We start from the raw sequence: 21,845 nt of genomic DNA on the forward strand, positions 1-21,845 counted from the left end.
CGCTTTCATATGCCAGAGATGCATAGGAGAGATGGAGTACACTTTACTGATGAAGGAAACAGAGTCTTCCTCAACAACTTTAGACTCTGTATAGGTACTTACTTATAAGTGCCAAAAACTCTCAATGAACACAATGGCTCTTTTTGGAGCAACTCAAGAACAAAACACTTAAGCTTGATGTTTATCTCCGAAAAACTTCAATTTTTTTTCCTTGAATCCGTGCACCCAACGCGATAGGATGCGCGCACCGTGTGCGCATTTCGCCGTTGTTTTTTTAAAAAAAGGGGGCCCCAGGGGGTCCTTCTGGGACCCCCTAAGGAGATCTAGAGAGTCAGAGTATTTCCACACTGCCCCCTTTATATGTTTTACAAACTTATTCCCCTTGCTTCTTTAGCCTTGCTTCTACCGAGGCAGAACATGGCTGCCAACAGTTCCTGGTTTCGAATGTAGACAGACACCCGACAGCCAATTAGCATTCAGCGCGTGATTGTCAGGGTGTGTGCTCGGTTCGGGGAAGATGCGCTTACAGTGCGGGTAGGGTGCGCGGATCCTCCCCGGCCATAGATATCACAAACTTTTTTACCCTAATTTTCTCAGGAACTACGGAAGAGATTCACACCATTTATGCAAAAGGCACAAGTCTGAACTGAGGACTACCTCTTTGCCAAATTTGGTGTAATTCCGTTCAGCGGTTCGGGCTGTAGCTGCGACAACAGATCCCATGGGAAATTGCATGGGGAAAACGCGTTTTGGGACCCCCTTTTTCTCGGCCCCCGCTTGACGAATCACCACAAAACTTTCAGGGTAGGAGTGGAGCGGAGCTGGCCAAAAGTTTGGAAAATTTCACGAGGATTCATCAACCGGCGCCAGACTTATTGGGAATAGAATGTTGCAGATTTCCTATGGAAAATAGGTCCTAACTATAACTATCTACTGGCGCCTGCCAGTAGATAATATATATATATATATATATATATATATATATATATATATATATATATATTCACTGAAAAAACCACAGGTTTCAGGGATGTTATAGTTAGTTGGACATTTCACTCGCACAAAACCAGAGAATTTCGGCTGTTATAGTTAGTTCAGCTAACTATCACTTGCGCCCCCATGCAATGCTGATGACATCACATATTACATCATTCATGACATGGTCAGTGACATCACTGATGACATCACTGAGGACATCTCAAATGACATCACTGATGACATCACCGATGACATCATCCAGGGACTGTGTCTTTCTGTAAAGTTTAAATATGTTTTATATTTATTTATATATAGGCCAAGGTGTATTGAAGAATGAGTGGGTGTATACGTGTCTGAATGGATGATTTAGTAGGTGCGTGACTGACTGTATAAGTGAGTGATTAAATGTGTCTTACTGAATGCATGGGTTAGTGACTGATACAGACATTCACACAGTTTAGTTTGTCAGTTGGTGTGTTAGCGGTTGCATGGGTGGGTGAGTAGCTAAATGAGGGTCTATATGGGTTATTGATTGGTTGTCTGAGTATCTGTATGGGTGCCTGAGTGTCTGTGTGGGTGGGTGGGGGTGGGTGACTCTGTGCATAGATGCATGAGTGGGTGATTCACTGGGTGTACGGGTTCAAATGTTCATCAGTGAAGGGCTGTATGGGTGGGTGAGTGTGTGTATGGTGGTGAGTGAATGGATGCCTCAGTGGTCCATGTGTGAGTAACTGCATCTGTGAAAGGCAGTATATGTGAGTGTTGGAGCATATAAATGACTATATGTGAGAGTGAGTGATAGTGAGAGTGGCTGTATGGATGAGTGTGTGCTTGTATTAGTTATTGTATAAGAGTGTAAGTATGTGTTAGTATATGTTTGAATAAGTGAGGTGGTGTAACTGTATAGGTGAGTAAATGGGAGTGTGATTGATTCTTTGCATGACTGACTAGGTGTGTGAGTAACTCTATGGATGAGTGGTGGTGTGTGAGTGTCTGTATAGATATGTGAGTGCACATGATAGTGCCGTATTGATGGTTGACTGCATGTATGAGTGACTGTATGGGTGAATGAGTGGATGTGTGTGTAGACCAAGGAATACATGAGTGGGTTTGTACTAACTGGTATTGGTGTGTCCATGGTTTAAAAAATGGTAGTCTGTATTTTAGAGTGAGTTTATCAATAGTTATATTAGGTATGAGGAGGTGCATCAGATTATCACGTGGTAATGTCATCAGTGATATCATTTGAGATGCCATCAGTGATGTCATTAGTGATGTCACTGACCATGTCATGAATGATGTAATATGTGACGTCATCAGCAGTGCATTGCGGGGGCACGAGTAATAGTTAGCTGAACAACCATAACGGCCGAATTTCTCTGATTTTGTACGAGTGAAATGTCCAACTAACTATAATGTCCCTGAAACCTGTGGTTTTTTCAGTGAATTTCTAAGGTTTTTTAAATGCTAATTTCTAACTATAACGTCCCTGAAACCTATGGTTTATTTCAGTGAATTTCAAAGGTTTTGTAAATGCTAATTTCTAGCTATAACATCCCTGAAACCTGTTTTTTGTCAGTGAATATATATATATTTAACTAAGACCAATTTTAATTGGATAAATTACCTTGTGATCAGGGTTCCTTGAGCAACAACGAGGCATTATTTTCCCCTCTTTACAACAGTTGGTTTATAGCCACTTCCGAGTTGGCGTCTGAAGAAGACGCTCGCGCGCAGCCCTTCGAAGGCAAGAGAAGATGCACCAACTGGTGAACCAGCGTGCTCGTGCCCTGATTGGCGCAAATGATACAGCTGCGCCACCTGCAGGTTAAAAATTAAAATGTGTAGCCTGGGTTGACAGTTTTTAGTACGGATACCGGCTCGTGCACACTTTGCCGCAAACTTAATAACCTCCCCTGCATTGTGCATGGTATCACCCGCTGTCTAAACGGTATGAGCAGAGAGACCTGGTCACTGGTGTGACGCAGGGGTGTTCTGTGGTTGACACGCGACTCCGCGGAGTACCGCTTTCTGGGAGAGAGAACGAACATCCTCGGTGTACCTTTTCCCAGGGACCCTCAAGAGGATAGTCTACAGACCCTGTGGCTGCAGCTGGCGAACTCACCTGCGTGGACACCGCACAGAAAGTGTGCAGCTCGCTTCTCCACCCCTTGGCAGCAGGCTGTTCCCATTACAAGCCCAGCCCATACGAGAAGTGACCACCTGTTCTCGCAGGCCGGACCTCGGAGGGAAGGATTGCCGTGCAAGCTGCGTATTAACCCGAGGGCGATGGAGAGGCATCGGGTGCCAGTGCCGTCTGGCCCAGAAGGTGTCCGGGACAGAGTGCACTTTGCAGCCAGCCTTCCTTGGAAAACCTTCGGCGGGCAGCAGGGTTTCCAGAGGGTGGCCGGTGCCAGGCCATTTGCCTCAGTTGGTGTTGATGGGCCGCCTCCATGTAGGCCACAACCGAGACAACAAGAACACCTGCACTGAGTTCTGTGGGCATACGAGATGTATCTATGCACTAGGCTGCATTAGTAACAAATTGGGGGGACGTGGTGGTGTCTGTCCCCCCTGAGGGTAATTTAGGGTCAGATTAGGACGTGTGACACATAGCCCAATCCACATGTAAAATGAAGTGCATGTTGGCACTTTTTTTTTTATTCAGGCACAAACTATATTTTTTTCACAAAATTGAGGACAGTCGCGCACACATCAAGAGCAGGTAACAACTAGCTTATCACTCCAAAGAGGAAAAACATTTAAAATCAAAGATGCAGACCTGGCCAAATAAACTTGTTTCCAATTCACTTGTGGTACTATACTATATCGAGGGCTGCCGCCGTCCTGAATAATGGATGTATCTATATTGAAAATATGATGACTCGTGCCTTGCGATGTGTCACCATTTTATAGCGGTGTTATAGAGGTGTTAACAGACATGGTGTGAGGAGACAGCTAATGCGCCGCTTTCCCCGCCATTTTAGGACACCCTTCCTTTGTGGCCTGTTGTGATGGTAAACAAACGGACACTGACAATGCATACAAATGAATACTGTGTTTTGAAAAAGAATTAAGTGTAACAGTCTGCTTCTCTTGCAGAAGGCAAGGTGGGTCCTTTGACAGTGGGCTATCCTTTGCGCAGGAGTTCCAGCATAAATATTCCTGCCTCCTGCAAGCTTACTAGGGAAAATGCCAGTGTGCATAACATGGTGAAGAATCGGTGGCTGCGGGGCAGCAAAGAATTAGCTGACCTGCCATTTGGAGTAAGCCTGCCTCAGATGGCGCTCTACCCTACCTTTTGCAGGAGGAAATGTATTCAGGTCAGGCTGTAGAGTTAAATGCTTCTAACCTACCCTACAAGGCCTTCCTCCCTTTGTGTACTGGGGTCTTAATTACTCTGAAATGCATGTTCTGGCCCTATTTAATGCCAGAGCTCTGGTAGCTGACGACTTAAAAACCTAGCTTGCCCTCTGCCAACCTTGTGAGGCAAGGCATAATACCGTTCTAGATAACCTTCCCAAATAACGAGGCTGCTTACTTGATTGCACGTAGCACGTGCTAATTGTACATTTAGTATCTGTCTCGACTGTGCTTCAAACCAACAGTCATTGCACGGGCGGATGTGCTCCGTGCACATTATTTCATGACTCCATGGTGTGACTTGTGAAAATTAAAGTTGTGATGTTCCTGAATGATCTAAAATTCAGCAATATACAAAGGACAGTAGGCTACAGAGTCAAAGAGCTGGGAATCCATTTCTTTGGAATGTAATGCCCTCATTCACCCAGTTGGGTGTCATGCTTCATCATCGGGCTGCTCCTCATCTGGCCAGTGCTGCAATGCCTGACGAGGTCCCGAGGAGGGGCACTTTGGCGGAGATCTTTTTCCAAATAGCCGTTTGGTGCCATGGGGGTGAGAGATTTAGTGAGTGTAGATGAATAAGGGGTGTGGATTGTTTATGTGAGTTAAAACAGGGTTGGGAGTACCATAAAAAATAACTTTAATTGTGGGGTCTCCTACCCTGATTAAAATAAAGAGGAAAGGCGAAATGCTAAGTTAATGTCTTGGGTGTGGCGCTCTTCCGTGTGGTTGGTCAACATGTTTCTTCGCAATTCTACAAGTCTAGAGGCGATTCGTCAAGACCTAAAGTTAAAAACGATCTACACTAGGGTGGAATGGAAAACAATAATAAATTATTGTTTAGGATTTAAGCCACCATGACTTGCTCTGTCTAATGGCTGGCAGTACTGGTTCTACCTTTTTTGGAAAGAAAATCACATATTAATGTATGATGTCAAAAAAATATCACAAGTATGAAACACTGCTGTCCTATTCCCTGTGTGTCTAAATCACCGCACACAGTGGTGAGGTTTCACAGTCATATAAACACCAGGTGCCAAATATTGAAGTGGTCACATTATTGCTCATGTGTGTAGTGACCAAATTCGTGTATTAAAAACCAAAAACTGCAGAAAGAGCACGAGACTCACCCTAATTGCGATAGACTACTTCTTCATCAATGCCCGACAGGTCAAGATATGAGGAACTTCCCCATATACTACTGCGGTATGCAGATAAAAAGGAACAGTTAAAAGCTGCCAGCTTGCGAAGTTAATAGCGTTTTAATTGAATAACCTAGAGGATTGGAAATGTGGGCCTCCGTAGAACATATAGTAACATGCTCCTACATCATGCTATCTGGCACATAGAGTAGTGTATATCATTCAGGGGTAGTTCTTTAACATTGCCCACAGCATTAAAAAGTGATCCCAGTTATGGTTGAACAACAAAGGCTTCATATTTGTTACTGAAGTTGGGCTAAAGAAACAAAAAAAGAAACAAAAAAGGAACAAAAAAAGGGAGGGGAGAAAGGGAAAGTGCATCTACCTAGTTGAATGTTTTAAACTGGCTGGGAAACCCATTAACAGGCGTTGGGAATGCGGAACATCAACAGACCATAAAGGTTAACATAGTACTCACGTTTGCGTAGTCCGCAATGTGCCCAAGGACCTACCCACTGCTGTGAGACTGGGAGGTATGATGTGGTAAAAAGCCCGGTTTAAATACCCGCTGCTCCTCCTCGTTAACTCCTGATTGCTACCAGCTGGAACGCTTGCGTGAGTGAGAACAGCCATTGTGCTGTTCTCTCTACTGCGGGCACCATCTTGGAGTGGGTACCCTAACTTGAGCAGCTAGTCAATTTGTACATCAGAAGGCTATGGAAACAACCCCAACCAGGTACAGGGTTTTGGAGGTTGTGGAATTAATAAAGCACTCATCCGCCTGGGCTTTCACCTTATTTTAAATAAAAAGTATATACGTGGTGAGCGGACCTGGTGTGACTCCCTAGTTTGGGGCTAACCCCTTCCCGCCCAGATCGGATTGTCTGCTAGTGGAATACTTGGCGTCACCGAAGCGTGGGGAGACGATCCAACGCTTAGACTTGTAAATCAAGAAGAAGAGGGGAAAGGGAGTGTATAAACCCCAGCTTACTCCTTGCGGTGACTATGCTCAATGAAGGCATGGGCAGGAGAAACACATTTGCAGGTCACACAAGCGAATGGGAGTCGAAAGCCCCTACCACGATTTTAGTTTTTTTCTCCTCAAGGATGCGGCTATCAGTCGTCCAGCAGGTGCCGTGGTACCAGGGCCCACAGAACATTGATTATGTTGTATTTCATTATCCAAACAGAAGAAAGGAGAAGACATTTACATTGTTTCCACAGGGGCCATGGCTCCCTTGCTATGTCATTGCCCATGCCCCCCCGGGCTATTTTGTGTACTTTGCACTTGTTATATAGTGTCTGCCAGATGCAGAGGTTTTCATTTTTTATTACAATGTGAGCCTTCCTTAACTTGTCTGCAGGGGCACATGGACGCAGGTTACCAAAGTACTGCTGCAGCACCAAACTTTCCCTGCCTCGCTTGTATTGATGCACACTACAGTAATTGAAAGCATCCCTAGAGGCTGAATCACCCTCCGTATCCTCCTGCCGCGCCTGTGAAATATTCGTCAGCGTGCTGTCTTGGAGACGTGTGGCTATCTCTGTAACTAACAGTCAGGTGATTTACCGCCTATTTACTCTGTGCTTCACTCTGCCACCACGAGAGCTAGCATCTCTTTACATAGCCCATCTGCCCATAGACACTGCATACATAGCCAATTGTCATTCACTCTCATGTTATTCTGTGCCTACTTTTGTCAGGACCACTGGAACGAGTTCCCTCCCTCAATTGCGACGATCTCCTGCCGGTGCCAACGGGGTACCACATCTAGTAACCCTTGTTGTTCTTTGCCCAGCTCTTCGCCCAAGGAACAGCATGAAGACACCCACCGTCTGGTGCCCATCACTCTGGTGGGCACATCATTTGACCTTACTTCCTGCCTGTCTTTATGCAGGGATCATGCCACCTAACGCCCTCTTGTTATTTCTTCCCCATCTGTACATTGCTTGTTCAGTGGGGCATTTCCGGCTCCAACCACCAACCCTCACTTCACCCACTTTTAACTTTTGCCAAGAACACCCATCAGCTCTAACCCTCACTTAACTCTATGTCTAGGCTACATTGCTGTGCCAAGGACTCTATGGGTCACACTCCCACTTTACCACGTGTCCAGTTTTGCAGGTGAACCACCTTGCTCCACCTTTCCTCTCGGTCTTTCTTACCTTGCTCTGCCAGAGTCGCTCTCTGGATCTAACCCTTCTTCACCCCATGCTTATCTTATTCTGCTAGAGGGCCCATTCTCTAACCTTTCCTTTACCCGTAGCTATCTCTTATTGCTAGAGGGCCCTCTCTTTGACCTTCACAACCTTAGCTACCTTGTTGTGCTAGGAGACCCTCTCTTTAACTTCTACTTTTCACCCATACCTATGTTGTTATGCTTGAGGGCCTTCTCTAACCTTCCCTTTACCACGTACCTAACTTGTTCTGCTGGTGGGTCTCTCTGACCTTCCCTTCACCCTGTATGTACCTTGTTATGCTAGAAGGCCCTCTCTGACCTTCCCTTTACCCTGTGCGTACCATGTTATGCTAGAGGGCCCTCTTTCTAACCTTCCCTTTACCCTGTGCATACCTTGTTATGCCAGAGGGCCCTCTCTCTAACCTTCCCTTTACACTGTACCTACCTTGATCTGTTGGTGACCTGTCTCTGATCTTCCCTTTACCCCATGAGTACCTTGTTCTGCTAGAAGGCCCTCTCTAACCTTCCCTTTACCCCCTATCTACTTGTTCTGCGATGGGTCCTCTATCTAGTCTTCCCTTTACCCTGTAGCTATCTTGTACTGCTAGAGGAACCATTCTCTATCCTTCCCATGACTCCATAGCCACCTTGTTCCGCTAGAAGGCCCTCTCTCTAACCTTCCCTTTAGCCCCTATTTACTCATTCTCCTATTGGTCCTCTCTAACCTTCCTTTTAACCTAGGGCATATGCCGTTCTGCTAGAGGATCTTCTCTCTAACCTTCACCTTATCCCCTTACCAAACTTCTCCTCTCAGAGGACCCCCTCTCTAACCTTGTTTACTCCGAATCTACCTAATTCTTTTGGAGGGCGTCTCATTAACCTTCCCTTTACCTAGTACCTACCGTGTCCGGAAAGAGGGCCTCTCTAATCTTTCCTTTACCCGTAACTACCTTGTTTTGCTAAAGTCCTTCACCCTCTGGCTACTTGTTCTGTTAGGGTGCCTCTCTCTCTCTCTTACCCTCCCTTTATCTCTGATGTACCTTGTTCTGCTAGAGGGCCCTCTCTCTAACCATCACTTTACCCCATACCTACCTTGTTCTGTTAGAGAGCCTCTCCCTAAACATCCCTTTATCCAAGCTTAACTTATTTTGCTAGAACCCTCTCTCCAACCTTCAATTTACCCAGTGTGTTCCTTGTTCTGTCTGCGGGAACTCTCTAACCCAGTGAGTTCCTTGTTCTACTAGAGTGTCTTCTCTCTAACCTTCACTTTACCCTATTCCTAGCTTGTTCTGCTAGAAGGTCTTCTCTCTAGCCTTTCCTTTACCCATACCTACCTTGTTCTGCTAGAGGGTCCTCTCTAACCTTCCCTTTACCCGTACCTGCCTTGTTTTGCTAGAGAGGCCTCCCACTATCCTTCACTTTACGTGAGTCCTACCTTGTCCTGCTAGAGTGAGCTCGAACCTTAACTTCACCCTGTATGAACCTTATTCTGCTAGAGGGACCTTCTTCTAATCTTCACTTTACAATGTTCCTACGTTGTTCTGCTAGAGCGTCTCTCCCTAACCTTCCCTTTACCCCAAATTTACCTTGTTCTGCTAGAAAGCCCTCTCTTTATCCTTCACTTAACCCAATTCCCACCTTGTTCTGCTAGTAGGAACACAAATCTTCCCTTTACCCTCTGCGTACCTTATTCTGCTCGAGAGACCTCTTTCTAACCTTTACCGCACCCTATTGCTGCCTAATTCTGCTAGAGGGTCCTCTCTGTAACCTTCACTTTACCCTATTCCTACCTTGTTCTGGTAGAGGACCTTCCCTTTATCTGCTGCTAAAAGGTCCTGTCACTACCTTCACTTTGCCCCATTCCTACCTTGTTCTGCTAAAGGGAACTCTTTCACCTGCCTTTACCCCGTAACGGAGGAATTTCTATGGTTTTGTACGAGTGAAATGTCCAACTAACTATAACACCCCGGAAACCTATGTTTTTTTCAGTGAATTTCAAAGGTTTTTTAAATGCTAATTCCTAACTATAACATTTCTGAAACCTATGTTTTTTTCAGTAAATTTATATATATTACCTACTGGCAGTCGCCAGTAGGTAGTTATAGTTAGGACCTATTTTCCATAGGAAAGCCGCAACATTCTATTTGGAATAATGTTGGCGCCGATTGACGAATCTTCGCAAAATTTTCCAAACTTTTGTCCAGCTCCGGTCTGCTCCTATCCTGAAAATTTCATGGTGATTCGTCAAGCGGGGGCCGACAAAAAAGGGGGGGTCCCACAACGCGTTTTCCCCATGCATTTTCCCATAGGACCTGTTGACGATGCTACAGCCCGAACTGCTGAACGGAATTACACCACATTTGGCAAAGAGGCAGTCCTCAGTTCAGACTCGTGCCTTTTGCGTAAATGGTCTAAATCCGTTCAGTAGTTCCTGAGAAAATTAGAGTTAAAAAGATAGATATATCTTGGCGGAGCCTAACCACACATCTCATCGTGAGATCTGATTGGCTCTCAGTACTTCATTTAAGAAGTGTTGGCAGCCATCTTGGGACCAATATACATGATAGCACCTCATTAAAAAGCATTGCAGTGAATAGAAGGTTTTAAGACTTTAGTTACATTATAAATCATTTGTTGATGGTACCATACTCATTTTAGGAATTGTGGTGTGTTCTAAGGTGATTTTACCATGTGAAAAAGCCTTCTGCTGTGATATCATGAATCGTGTTTGAGAGAAAACTATTTTCTCATGCTTTTCCCACAGAGGTGTGGAAGGTGATCTATAAGCTAAACTGAGAGCATATTTTCTGTAAATTCACATTATCTTTCTCAGTCATGTGAGAATGAAGTCTGACATTCTCAGTAAAACATCCAACAAGGGCAGAGACTGTCAGTTGATTCCTCTGTGTTCTACTGCAGCTTCCCAGAGTGTTCTAAAGAACAACTAGAGCGCTAACAGTCCTACTTATGACAAACGTATTGCACACCTGAAGCCATCTTGATTGGAATAAAGTGGTAACTCTTAAAACATTTAAATTAAAAAGGAACAAAATGAGGGGGTTCATTTTGCCATACAAAAAATGATTAGTGCTGCAGAAAGAAAAATGAGGGCACATTTTGAGTGACTTCTCAAATCCTCTTCTATTTCATAAAAATTCTGACATGCAGACTAAAACATGCACTTTCAATACCAGCAGCAGACTTCCCTGGTGAGCAGTAGCTTTACTACAGCGATCTAATAAGCAACTAGAGTGCTAACATTCAGAATTTATGGCAAATGTGTGACACATCTAAATGCCTTCTTGATGGAATCAAAGTAAAAAACTGAAAGTATTTCCTACTGAGGAGACTGTAGTAAATGAGGAAATTAGGAAACTTTATAACAAATAAATCTCCCAAGATGGCCACCAGAGGCAAAAGAGTCCAAATGTAGCCCAAGTATCACCCAGATGTAGCCCAAGTATAGCCCAATGACAGAATGTCCCAGAGTGTTCTAACGAACAACTAGAGCGCTAACAGTCTTACTTATGACAAAAGTATGGCACACCTGAAGCCATCTTGATTGGAATAAAGTGGTAACACTTAAAACATTTAATTTTCAAAGGAACAACATGAGGGGGTTCATTTTGCCATAGAAATTATGATTAGTGCTACAGAAAGAAAAATTAGGGCACATTTTGACTTCTCAAATCCTCTTCTATTTCATAAAAACATTTCTGACATGCAGACTGAAACATGCACTTTGAATACCAGCAGCAGACTTCCCCGGTGAGCAGTAGCTTTACTACAGTGATCTAATGAGCAACTAGAGTGCTAACATACAGAATTTATGGCAAATGTGTGACACATCTGGATGCCTTCTTGATGGAACCAAAATAAAAAACTGAAAGTATTTCCTACTGAGGAGACTGCAGTAAATGAGGAAATTAGGAAACTTCATAACAAATAAATCTCCCAAGATGGCCACCAGAGACAAAAGAACCCAAATGTAGCCCAAATATCACCCAGATGTAGCCTATTTTTGAATGTGTGTATCAAAGGTTATATTAGGGGAGAGGAGGTCTGCCACTCTATCACAAGGATGATGTCATCAGTGATGTCATCTGAGATGTCATCAGTGATGTCATGAGTGATGTCACTGACCATGTCATGAGTGATGTAATATGTGACGTCATCAGCAGTGCATTGCGGGCGCGCGTGTTATAGTTAGCTGAACTAACTATAACGGGGGAATTTCAATGGTTTTGTACGAGTGAAAAGTCCAGCTATCTATAACGCCCCTGAAACCTATGGTTTTTTCAGTGAATTTCTAAGGTTTTTTAAATGCTAATTCCTAACTATAACGTGCCTGAAACCTATGGTTTTTTCAGTGAATTTCAAAGGTTTTTTAAATGCTAATGTCTAACTATGCCTACAGAGATAGGACATGTGAAGGAAGAAGAAAAAACGCACAGAAAAATAAAAGAAATGACGAAAGAAGCAACTGAAGTCCCCAAAGACAAAGAAAAGTGCAGGAAGAAGGATAACGTGCAGAAAGAACAAACCGAAGAGCAGAAAGAAGCCTTGTTGCAAAATCATCCTGTACCCTCAACTTTTTCAGACGGATACTGGTGGTAACTGAGTCTGACTAACCAGTCCTAGAGCCAGTGCCATGTTAAAAGACACTCAGAATACAGTGAAAACACTTACATACACTAGGGAACACTATGTGTTGGTGTCCCCCTGTGATGAGCATGACCTCCTCTGTAAGCCCCTAGTATGTAATATGGCAGGGGATTAAAACTACCTCTTAAAACGCGCCACAGGACGTGTTTGCACACGTCACCTCAGGCCCAGTCCCCTCCCTTCCCACTGTGAAAACACGCCCTGTGGCCGTTTTAAGTTAGGAGATTAAGTCCCCTTGAATACTGAGGGTCCCTAGGGTCCAACTAGACGACTAGGTACCTCCAGTAAGCACCACAGAGCTGCGTTGCAGAGAGATGTAAAAAGGAGCACGGCCTAGACCACCTCTCTGCAACTCAGCACAGTGGTGCTTACTGGAAGCACCTGGTGGGCTAGCTGGCCACCAGGGTCCCTCAGGATTGAAGGTGAATTATTTCCCTAACTTAAAACGCGCCACAGGGCGTGTTTGCACACGTTAACTCAGACCCCGTCCCCTCCCTTCACCACTGTGTAAACACGCCCTGTGACCATAATAAGTTGGGAGATTAAGTCCCCTTGAATCCTGAGGGTCCCTAGGGGCAAAATAGCCCACTAGGTACGTCCAATAAGCGCCATTGCAGAGAGGTGTAAAAAGGGGCACGGCCTGCACCACCTCTCTGCAACGCAGAGCAGTGGCACTTACTGGAAGCACCTGGTGAGCTAGTTGGCCCCCAGGGTCCCTCAGGATTGAAAGGGAATTATTTCCTCAACTTAAAACGCGCCACAGGGCGTGTTTGCACATGTCACCTCAGGCCCCGTCCCCTCCCTTCACCACTGTGTAAACGCGCCCTGTGGCCATTCTAAGTTGAGAGATTAAGTCCCCTTGAATCCTAAGGGTCCCTAGGGTCAAAGTAGCCCACTAGGTACCTCCAGTAAGCGCCACAGAGCTGCGTTGCAGAGAGGTGTGAAAAGGAGCATGGTCTCAGAACACCTGTCTGCAACACAGCTCCCTGGTGCATACTGGAGATACCTGTTGGGCTAGTTGTCCCTCAGGGACCCTCAGTATTGAAGGGGAATTAATTCCCCAACTTACAACTTGCCAGGGGGCGCGTTTGCAGAGTGCTGCAAGGAGGGGGCGTGGCCTCTGGCGCGATGCCGGTCTTTTATTCATTTTATTTTTTTAAGAAGGAGGGCTGTGTGGCCCTCCTTTTTCTAATTTATTGGCCCTGGGGACCCCATCCCCCAGGGCCTGCCCCCTAATTATTTTTTTTTATTTGGAAGGGGGCCGCGTGGCCCCCCTCCCAAGGCCTTAATCTGCCCCGGGGACCCCAACCCCTGGGGTATTGCTTTTTTTAAAAAAAATTCTTTAGGAGGGGGCTGCGTTGCCCTCCTCCTCAGGCCACTTATGGCCCCGGGGACCCCATCCCCTGGGGCCGGCCTTTGTTTTTTATTATTTAAAAAAAATATATATTTATAGAAACACCTAGGACATGCTGGACAAACCGTATGTATCTATCACCATGACGATTTGCGTGATATTCATGAAAAGGTGACATGTGGATTTATTTACACTGCTAGTGAAGCTCTGACGTGTCTGACGCCCTTCCGTGCCTAATCCCGGCACCCCCGCCGGTGGGTACTCTCCAAGTAGACACCCTTGTCGTTTATTTATACAAACATGGGTAGCTATTGACGGGCACATTTAATACACACGCACACCAAGCCATTCAATGGGGATTCGACAAAAATTCGACCAAAACTATGCAAGAAACCCCCCTCACGGTTAATAAAACACACATCCACCGCCGGATGTGTAATACTTTTTATTTTACTCTCTGGAAAGGAGACGAACCTCACTTGAGAGTCACAGCGCGCTCCTGGCTGAGCCCAATGCTGTGTTACACCCACCAGTGCCCGCAGAGTGCCACACACCTCTGTAATATATTCCACCAGCTAGTACGTATGCTATGACACTCTCTAGCCCATGTGCACCGTAACACCACCCTGTGAATATGTCATGCCACACCTGCCTTAACACGGGTTATATTTCCCCATCTAACGTGCCTTCCTCGATGCCTATGTAATAACGCACAGCGCTATGCCATACATATTACAATCTGGGATCCATATCTTTGTCACAGTGCATATGCAACGTTACACTCCCCAGCACATATTTTATATTACAACTGTAGAGACTAGTTAGGTTACACAACACTGCCCTGTGCATATTACACTCCAAGGCGCATATCGCATATCACGCGCTAGTGCCTGTGCTATCTCGCGCTCTCCAATGAATCTGTCATTGCGCACAATGTATTGCATATTATTTTTCACACCCCGGTTCATCTTATAGCACACTTTTTGGTGCATAGTTTATACCATACACTATATCTAGTTATTATATTTCACACCCCGGTTCATCTTATAGCACACTTTTTGGTGCATAGTTTATACCATACACTATATCTAGTTTTCATTTTCAATCGTGCTCTCAGGATTATGTTCTATATAACACTGCGTTCACCTACCCATTTCAAGGGCATTACATTTTGCGATGGGTGTGGAGGATCAGGGGGTGTTTCTGCCAAGTGAGCCCGGAGTCACAGTCACAAACGTCCTCTTCTTCCTGAATAAAAGTGAGATTATGCTGCATACTTGTTCATATTTTAAGTAGTTCGCACAGACACGCATATAAAACACAATAAAGCTCCTAATACCCACCTTCTCTGAACAGTTAGCTTGCTGCCCCATCCACCTCCTCCCTATCCTCTGTTGTCTGAATCCATGGACTAGCCTCCTCCCTCCTGCCATGCATGGACTGATGTGCTGCCACTGCCCTCTATTTAGCATGATGTACCAGTCCACTCCGCCTGCCCTCCATTGCCCAATTCTATGCCCCATCATTGACCTCCTGCTTAGCCTCTGTGCTTAGCTTGCTGCCCCTATTGTCCTTCCCCCTGCCCTCCGATGTCTTTGTGCATGCCCCTGCTCCATCCTTTTTGCCCACCATGTTCCAATGACCTGCCACTCCTATCTACTCTGAGTGTTCTGTTGAGATGCCACTACCCTCCCAGCTGCCTAGCATTGTCAGATGATTGTAACCTGTCCCTGCCACCTCCACCCTGCCTGTCCACATGCCATGCCCCTATCCCTTTCCTCCTGTCCTCCATGGTCCATTTTACTTCCACACCCTTCTGCCCTCCCTGGTCTGTTGTGCTGCAAGTGCTCCTCCTGCCTGCCCCGCGTGGTCTGTTGTGAGGCCCCTTCCACTGAACTCTCTTGTCTGTGCCCAGTCCCTGACCCTCCCTTCTATCCTCCATGGTCCTTTGTGCATGCCCCTGCACCCTCCTTCTTGCCCATCATAGCCATTGTGCTGCCACTAACCCTCCGCTTGCCATGCATGGTCTTCTGTGCTGCCATGGCCCCTCCCACCTTCCCTGTGTAGTCAGCTGCTGCCCCTGACCCCCTCCCACCTTCCCTCCATGGTCTGTGTGTATGCCATCATAGTCTCACTGTTGCTCTCCATGGCGTGTCTTGTTTCTAGTGCCCTGCCCCCTTGCCCCCAGCCCTCTGTTTCCATGTGCAGACCCCTATTCCCTCCCTCCTGGCTTGTCTGTTCCATTGTAATGCCCCTGATCCGTCCCTCCTGCTCTTTATGGTCTGTTATGCTGCAGCTTTCTCTCCTGTCTGTCCATTATGGTCAGCTAGCTACCATTGCCTCTTTCCCCTCTGTTCTCTGTTGTCCATGTGCATGGTCCTGTCCCCTCCCTATTGCTTTCTATGGATTGTTGTGGTGCACTCCCGTCCCGCATGCCCTGTGTGGTGTATTGTGCTGCTGCAAACCCTGATGCCTGCCCTGTAGGGTCAGTTTGGTGCACCTCTCCATCTCCCTCCTGTACTCTGTTATCCGAGTCCATGTCCCTACCCCAATTCCTCCTGCCTTCCATGATCCAATGTACCATACTTACGAACATTTTGAACTTGGTAAGAGGGAGATTTTGAAAAAAAACTGGGGTACTGATTTTCCCCTTTCAGTTACATTGAAAAAGAGGAGATTGTAGACAGGAGACAGATCAAATGAAGCCCATTTGAGCTTAAAAATATTGAACGTTTCCTGGCTAAATCGGGTCTGTTGGCATGTATGGTTGTACTACCACTGCCTCTTCCTTCTGCCCACAATGGTCTATTATATTGCCACAGCCTCTCTTGCCAGTCCTGTATTGTTGGTTTGTTGCCCCTGCCCCCCTTTCCACTGCCCTCCATAGTCTGTTGTGCTGCCACTGCCCTTCCTGCCTGCCCAGTGTGGTCAACTTGTTGCCTCTGCACCCTCCTACCTGCCTTCAATTTTCAGAGTCCGTGCCCCTGGCCTCTGCCTCTCAACAGTATCCTAATGAACAACTAGATTGCAAACATTCTATATTTATTACAAAAGTGTGGAACGCCTGACGTCATCTTGATGTAATCAAAACTGTAATACTTAGAGCATTTCCTTTAGAAAATACAAATATGAGAGGGTCTTATTTGCATCAAGATTATGGTTAGTGCTCTAAAAAACTAAAACGAGGACATATTTTCTGAGTTTTCAAATAGCGACAAAGCACTTTTAAATTATTTGTTATCTTTATATTTTTTTATCCAGTTAACCACTTGATTAAATGTTGCACTTAGGGGAGAGGATGTGGTGTTACTTCCAGAGCTGCAGACTTTGCAACTAGGAAAACCAGGTTGGAGTTTCTGCTTCAGCTCAACATTCTGCGATTCTGGTCAAATCACTTAATCTCCCCATGTCTACAACCAAAATGAATTTGATCTTGTGTGATGTAACCAATGCTCATGTAAAGCACTCCAATACCTGACAAGTCTGCACTATATAAAACTGCAAAAACACAAAAAATATGTGTTTTGCACACTTCTGTCATTGGGCTACATGTGGGCTACATCTAGGTGATATTTGTGCTGCATTTGGGCTCTTTTGTCTCTGGTGGCCATCTTGGGAGATTTATTTGTTATGAAGTTTCCTAATTACCTCATTTACTGCAGTCTCCTCAGTAGGAAATGCTTTCAGTTTTTTACTTTGATTCCATGAAGAAGGTATTCAGATATGTCACACATTTGACATACATTTTGAATGTTAGCACTCTAGTTGCTCATTAGATCACTGTAGTAAAGCTGCTGCTCACCACGGAAGTCTGCTGCTGGTATTAAAAGTGCATGTTTCACTGTGCATGTCAGAATTTTTTATGAAATCATGGCTTCAGGTGTGCCATACTTTTGTCATAAGTATGACAGTAAGCGCTCTAGTTGTTCGTAAGAACACTCTGGGACATTCTGTCATTGGGCTATACTTGGGCTACATCAGGGTGACATTTGGGCTACATTTGGGCTCTTTTGTCTCTGGTGGCCATCTTGGGGGACTTATTTGTTATGAAGTTTCCTAATGTCCTCATTTACTGCAGTCTCTTCAGTAGGAAATACTTTCAGTATAAATTCTGAATGTTAGCACTCTAGCTGCTCATTGCATCTCTGTAGTAAAGCTACTGCTCACCAGGGAAGTCTGCTGCTGGTATTCAAAGTGCATGTTTCACTCTGCATGTCAGAATTTTTTTATGAACTAGAAGAGGATTTGAGAAGTCAAAATGTGCCCTAATTTTTCTTTCTGCAGCACTAATCATAATTTCTATGGCAAAATGAACCCCCTCATTTTGTTCCTTTGCAAATTAAATGTTTTAAGTGTTACTAATTTATTCCAATCAAGATGGCTTCAGGTGTGCCATACCTTTGTCATAAGTAAGACTGTTAGCGCTCTAGTTGTTGGTTAGAACACTCTGGGACATTCTGTCATTGGGCTATACTTGGGCTACATCTGGGTGATATTTGTGCTACATTTGGGCTCTTTTGTCTCTGGTGGCCATTTTGGGAGACTTATTTGTGATGAAGTTTCCTAATTTCCTTATGTACTACAATCTCCTCAGTAGGAAATACTTTCAGTTTTTTACTTTGATTCCATGAAGAAGGCATTCAGATGTGTCACACATTTGCCATAAATTCAGAATGTTAGCACTCTAGTTGCTCATTAGATCACTTTAGTAAAGCTACTGCTCACCAGGGAAGTCTGCTGCTGGTATTGAAAGTGCATGTTTTAGTCTGCATGTCAGAATTTTTATGAAATAGAAGAGGATTTGAGAAGTCACTCAAAATGTGCCCTCATTTTTCTTTCTGCAGCACTAATCATTTTTTGTATGGCAAAATGAACCCCCTCATTTTGTTCCTTTTTAATTTAAATGTTTTAAGAGTTACCACTTTATTCCAATCAAGATGGCTTCAGGTGTGCAATACGTTTGTCATAAGTAGGACTGTTAGCGCTCTAGTTGTTCTTTAGAACACTCTGGGAAGCTGCAGTAGAACACAGAGGAATCAACTGACAGTCTCTGCCCTTGTTGGATGTTTTACTGAGAATGTCACTAGGGAAGTCTGCTGCTGGTATTGAAAGTGCATGTTTCAGTCTGCATGTCAGAAGTTTTTTAATGAAATAGAAGAGGATTTGATAAGTCACTCAAAAGGTGCCCTAATTTTTCTTTCTTCAGCACTAATCATAATTTCTATGGAAAATGAACCCCCTGATTGTGTTCCTTTTTAAATTAAATGTTTTAAGTGTTACCAGTTTATTCCAATCAATATGGCTTCAGGTGTGCCATACTTTTGTCATAAGTAAGACAGTAAGCGCTCTAGTTGTTCTTAAGAACACTCTGGGACATTCTGTCATTGGGCTATACTTGGGTTACATCTGGGTGACATTGGGCTACATTTGGGCTCTTTTGTCTCTGGTGGCCATCTTGGGAGACTTATTTGATATGAAGTTTCCTAATTTCCTCATTTACTGCAGTCTCCTCAGTAGGAAATACTTTCAGTTTTTTACTTTGGTTCCCTCAAGAAGGCATTCAGATGGGTCACACATTTGCCATAAATTCTGAATGTTAGCACTCTAGTTGCTCATTGGATCTCTGTAGTAAAGCTACTGCTCACCAGGGAAGTCTGCTGCTGGTATTAAAAGTGCATGTTTCACTCTGCATGTCAGAATTTTTTTATGAACTAGAAGAGGATTTGAGAAGTCAAAATGTGCCCTAATTTTTCTTTCTGCAGCACTAATCATAATTTCTATGGCAAAATGAACCCCCTCATTTTGTTCCTTTGCAAATTAAATGTTTTAAGTGTTACTAATTTATTCCAATCAAGAAGGCTTCAGGTGTGCCATACCTTTGTCATAAGTAAGACTATTAGCGCTCTAGTTGTTGGTTAGAACACTCTGGGACATTCTGTCATTGGGCTATACTTGGGCTACATCTGGGTGATATTTGTGCTACATTTGGGCTCTTTTGTCTCTGGTGGCCATTTTGGGAGACTTATTTGTTATGAAGTTTCCTAATTTCCTCTTTTACTACAATCTCCTCAGTAGGAAATACTTTCAGTTTTTTACTTTGATTCCATGAAGAAGGCATTCAGATGTGTCACACATTTGCCATTAGTTCAGAATGTTAGCACTCCAGTTGCCCATTAGATCACTGTAGTAAAGCTACTGCTCACCAGTGAAGTCTGCTGCTGGTATTGAAAGTGCATGTTTCAGTCTGCATGTCAGAATTATTTAATGAAATAGAAGAGGATTTGAGAAGTCACTCAAAATGTGTTCTAATTTTTCTTTCTGCAGACCTAATCATACTTTCTATGGCAAAATGAACCCCCTCAATTTGTTCCTTTTTAAATTAAATGTTTTAAGAGTTACCACTTTATTGCAATCAAGATGGCTTCAGGTGTGCAATACGTTTGTCATAAGTAGGACTGTTAGCGCTTTAGTTGTTCTTTAGAACACTCTTGGAAGCTGCAGTAGAATACAAAGGAATCAACTGACAATCTCTGCCCTTGTTGGATGTACATGTTTTACTGAGAATGTCAGACTTCATTCTCACATGACTGAGAAAGATAATGTGAATTTACAGAAAATATGCTCTCAGTTTAGCTTATAGAGCACCTTCCAAACCTCTGTGGGAAAAGCATGAGAAAATAGTTTTCTCTCAAACATGATTCATGATATCAGAGCAGAAGGCTTTTTCAGATTGTAAAATCACCTTAGAACACACCACAATTCCTAAAATGAGTATGGTACCATCAACAAATGATTTATAATGTAACTAAAGTCTTAAAACCTTCTATTAACTGCAATGCTTTTTAATGAGGTGCTATCATGTATATTGGTCCCAAGATGGCTGCCAACACTTCTTGGATGAAGCACTGACAGCCAATCAGATCTCACGATGAGATGTGTGTTTAGCCTCCTCCCAGATATATATGTGATTTTTATTTTTATTTTCTCAGGAACTACTGAACGGATTTACAACATTTAAGCAAACGGCACGTCTCTGAAACAAGGTCTACCTTTCTGCCAAACTTGGTGTAATTCCGTTCAGCAGTTCGGGCTGTAGCTGCGGCTAAAGGTCCTATGGGAAATTGCATGGGGAAAACTCGTTTTGGGACCCCCCTTTTTTCTCAGCCCCCGCTACACGAATCATCCTGAGACTTTTAGGACAGGAGCAGACCGGATCTGGCCAAAAGTTTTGAAAATTTCGTGAAGATTCGTCAACGGGCGCCAAAGTTATTCCAAATAGAATGTTGCGGATTTCCTATGGAAAATATGTCCTAACTATATCTACCTAAAAAAAACGGGAGGATGCACCCCGGATGTGCGCATCCTGCCGATAGAAAAAAAAAATCAGCGCGGGCTCCCACGCTAAATATGCTAATTTGCCCCCAGGAGGGGTCAAATCCCCAGGGCATAATGAAACAAGCATCGGCATACAAATAGAACATGGTGAACAGTACGGGGTTGTTTGCTCTCCCCCACGCCCCAGTGACACACTCTGGAGTGAGACCCTCAGTAATGACACACCCAGTAGTGATACATACAGGAGTGATAACCTCAGGAGAGACACACAGGACTGACAAACTTTAGAGTGACACGCCCAGGAGTGACACACTCTGGATTGTAAGTACAGGGGCCCCTGTCCCTGCAGGCTAGACTCATTAAGATGTGGCCTAATGGTTAGAGCATATGACTTCGAAGCTGGGTAACCAGGTTCGAGTCTCTGCGGCTCAAGCTCTTGTGATTCTCGGCAAATCACTTAATCTCCCCGTGCCTAACAAAACATGGATGTGCCCGTCTGGAACAGCTGGTGCTCCTGTAAAATGCCCTGATACCTCCAGGTTGAATTCGAGCTATATAAAACTGCGAGACAAAAAACACGGCTCTGCGGATCTTACATGCCCGGAAATTGCTTGTATTGTCTCCATGCAAGGAAGCTAGAGATGTTTAGGAATGACTGCTGTGGCACAAAATGCCATGAAGGTGTTTGTGTGTGGCATAGAAGGACTCCCTGCAGATAAATCACGGATTACAGTGCCATGACATTTTCGTCACCTTTTTTTGCTGTCCCACTTGGATGGCCTTGCCTGCTAAAAGGTTTCTTGCTTTATGGGGCCATGTGTTTGGCCC

This window comes from Triturus cristatus, chromosome 11, assembly GCF_964204655.1.
Source record: "Triturus cristatus chromosome 11, aTriCri1.1, whole genome shotgun sequence".
In the NCBI taxonomy this organism is placed as follows: Eukaryota; Metazoa; Chordata; class Amphibia; order Caudata; family Salamandridae; genus Triturus; species Triturus cristatus.